General features: G+C 47.7%; 1 pseudogene across 1 annotated transcript; it reads left to right on the forward strand.

Annotated features, from left to right (window-relative positions):
- The first annotated feature begins 1,187 nt into the window (after window positions 1-1,187).
- Window positions 1,188-1,678, forward strand: LOC307104424 (jun dimerization protein 2-like; annotated as a pseudogene). Its single transcript has one exon. The product of its transcript is annotated as a jun dimerization protein 2-like (transcript).
- The last annotated feature ends 2,212 nt before the right edge of the window (window positions 1,679-3,890 follow it).

The following is a 3,890-nucleotide window of genomic DNA, read 5'->3' on the forward strand; positions in this document are numbered from 1 at the left end:
TATGTTTCTGTAGATGGCAATGAATCACAAGATTTTTTACCTCTGTGGTCTCCCAGATTTGAGCCTCTATGGCTTCTGCAGGATAGTATCACAGCACTGATTGGGGATGGGGCTTGCTTTGCCCTCACTGTAATGACAACCCTTGACCTCTTTGGGGTCCTGCCCCAACCACCCCTCCTGGGGATCAGTCAGAGAGGAAAACAGTGATTCTACTGCAATAGCTCCTGGTTTACAGACAATATGCTCCTGAAGCCAACACCAAAGGCAATGGAAGAGGAGTCGACTCAAACACTGCACGCTCCAGACACTCATAGCTTGCAACTCTCCGTGCTGGGTTTCTCCCTGCTCCCACCAGCAGCTCTCTGTTCCTCTCCAAGAAAGTGCCTGTTATTGTCAGCTTTCTCCCTTCTCCCAGCTGGGCTGCAAGCTCTCAGCTGAGTTTCTAACTGCAGCGTTGTGTCTATGGGCCATCTGGGCTTTCCTCCCTTCTCATTTCCCTGTTTATTTGCAGATGCCCACCTTTAGGTGTTTCAGTATCTGGGTCTCTCAGACATGCATCTGTGTTGAGTAGGGACTTCTTTACTGAATTATGGTTGGTTAACTTTGTTGAAATGTCAGGGGGAGAGGAAAAGATGTGCCCTTATGCCACCATTCCTTTCTACTTTTGTAATTTAAATAAAAATGCATAAATGAAGTGTTGAACATTTAGTTGATATTAAATATAAAAGTAGTTTACATAATTTTATGCAATAAGAAAGAAATACATGAATGACATTCTCATACTTTGGAAGGATAAAACAATCCTATATAATAAAAGCCCAGCAACCGAAATGGCGGAATGACCAGAGACCAGAACCACCACGGCCCCTCACCTGGGCTGGCCCCGCCCCCCAGCAAGTGGTTAGGGGTGATCAAGCAGGCAAGAGAGTGGTTAGGGATGATCAGGCAGGCAGGCAGAGCCCCACGATTGATCACCTCAAAGAGGAAAACCCGGGCCGCCCGCCACAGCCTGCAGGAAGGACGCTTGGCAGCTGCAATGGGAGGCGCTGGCAGTGGTGGATGCTGCAGGGTGGGGCTGGTGCCATGGGGGCTCCTGAGCTGGCATGGTGCCTACAGCTTGGCCCAGGCCCTGGAGTCACCACCTCCAACCTCAGCTTCTGCAGGGCTAGACTGCCACTCCTCCTGCAATGATGCCTGGGCAGATCCCAGACCCTTCCATGACTTCAGGCTCTCTGCCAGGGCTTGGCCCCCTGACCTGACTCCCCAGCTTGGCCCTGACTGCAGAGGAACTGAAATACACCGACATCCACAACATTGGGGCCATGATTGCCCCTTTGCACTTCCTGGAGGTGAAACTGGGCAAGAGGCCTCAACCTGTGAAAAGTGAGCTAGACAAGGAAGAGGAGTGGTGGAAAAGGTGCCAGGAAAAGAACAAAGTGGCGGCAGCCAATGCCAGAACATGAAGAAGGAGCAGAAGGAGTGTTTGCAGCAGGAATCTGAGTGGCTGGAGCTCATGAATGCGGAGCTGAAAACCCAGATGGAGGAGCTGAAGCAGGAGCGGCAACAGCTCATCCTGATGCTCAACTGGCATCACCCCACCTGCATCATCAGGACTGACAGCGTTAAGACCCCCGACTCAGAAGGCAACCTACTGCTGGAGCAGTTGGAGGAGACGTGACCATGGGCTGGGAGGAGGAAGAAGAGGAGGAGGAGATCAGGAGAGGGAGGAGGAAGAGGGTCCCAGAGGGCACTTCCTTGCTGCATGAAAAACTCTTCAATGAGGCTCAACACAGCCAGCATCAGCTGGGCTTTTTTGTGAAACTCAGATCAGACACACCAGGGGAAGAAACCCACGCTGATGAAACCCAGGACCAAGCGCTGAGACCAACGTAGTTCTGAGGGGGGCTGTTCTGCCTGGGGCCAGGCTTGCAGGAGGCAGGACAGAGGCTTTGGGCCAGAGATATGCCCAACCAGGCAACTGTGAGCACTTCTCCAGCCTCTCTGCCAGGGCACCCACCCAAAGGACCTCCGAGCAGCCAGAAAAAGTCATGAGCTGCAAGCAAAATTAGGCTGAGGATGGAACTCAGAGTGAAACTGCAATCTGCCTGCCCCCAGCCCTGACCCTGACCCTGATCCTGATGCAAGGCTGGAGTGCTGTACCCACCCACTGTGGTCCAGCTCAGTCCTGCCTGGAGTGGCAGCCGGAGCACACCCTCTCAGGTCCGGCTGGGTGCCTGAGGCATGGGCACAGGCACGGGCGCCCTTCCAAAGCACATACTCATTGAATGTTTACAGACTGGCTGTCCTGGCAGGGCTTTCAACTGCACATGTTTTTGTTTTTTCTTTTATACTTTATTTTTTTTAAAATAATTTTTGCAAAAAAAAAGATTTTATACAAGCAATATATAAATGGATTTCTATAATCACTCAATGTGATACAGTATAAATATGCTATGGTTTGTTTGTTATGAACAGATATTCAGCAGTTATGGCCATTGCGTGTAACTTCTAAGTACTGTAGGCTTTGGGTGTTGGGAGTGGCAGTGGCGGGGTGCGGTGCATTTCCATCCTAGTAAACCCTTCATAGTACTCAGTTCTGCATCGCTCAGTAAACATTACTCTTACTTAAAAAAAAAAAAAAAAAGAGAGAGACCCAGGCTACCCGGCCAGAGGCACTGCAGCAGGTTGGCGGGCCCTCCCTCTGCGGGGTGATCAATCTGGGGGCTCTGCCATCAACCACCCCACAGAGGGAGGCCCAGGGCAGCCAAGTGATTGCACCCCATGCCTGTCACCTGTACAGGGAGGCAACCGGTGGCGGGGGGGGGAGAACAGCGCTCCACAGATGGCAAGCAGTAGCAGTGGTGGGGGTGGGGCCAGCTGCCAGCAGCCGGGGGGAAGGAAAGCTCCAATAGGCCCTGATCTCAGGCCAGGCCTAGTGACCCTACCTGAGGGGTCCTGGATTGTGAGAGGGTGCAGGCCAGGCTGAGGGGACACCCCCCCCCCCCTTAAGAGTGCATGGATTTTTATGCACCGGGCCTCTAGTTTGTACATATTTGCAAATCTGTCTTGGTAGATAAATCACTATCTACCCTATGTATTGCTTCTTAGATTCTTGGATAATCAAAATGTGAAGGAAAGGATCACTGTATTGTTAATTAAAGAGAAAATCTTTCTTCATAACTGCTGTTTGATGGGCTACATTAGATTAGATTAATGTATAGATGCCACCAAGATATCAAGCCTGAGTCCCACATGGCCATGATTTATGAACATTAAGTTCTCCACTCCATCTATAGTTGATAAATTTTGACTGAAGTTTAATTAAACATTGAGACATTTTTACTTGACTTAATTTGTGCTTTTATAAAGTTTATAACTATTCTCCTTTAAATAATTTTTTCAGGGTTCTTTTTTACTGTATTTGCGAACTCAGAATTCTGCTTTTTTATTTACCTATTTTGCTTAGATTTTAATTTTCTTAGGTAGTTTATAGTTTTATCAGTCACTGTTTGATATGCAGATTTATTTATTAATGCCATCTGTTTCCGTGAAAGCTATTTAAGTGCTAAGCAGTTGCCTGAATGATGTTCAGGTCTGCATGGGGGGTAATATTGGAAATTGGAATCCCACAAAGACAAATTCTTTATGTGAGACAAAGATCAGATACAAATTGGCTTATTTATCATTTTATTGTGATCCCACTACAAGTGTGCCATCTGTATCTATGAGTTCTGAGGATGTTCTATCTTTTAGAGATTGATTGTTAATAAGTGTTTTCTTCTGTTACTAAATTATCTTTCCAACCTAGCTAAAATATTACCCAATTAAGATTATAATTCAGGCAAATTCATTTAGCAATGCTAATTAATGCCTTTATTTCCTCCAAATTA

Source organism: Cnephaeus nilssonii (genome assembly GCF_951640355.1).
Source record: "Cnephaeus nilssonii genome assembly, chromosome: 8".
Taxonomy (NCBI): Eukaryota; Metazoa; Chordata; class Mammalia; order Chiroptera; family Vespertilionidae; genus Cnephaeus; species Cnephaeus nilssonii.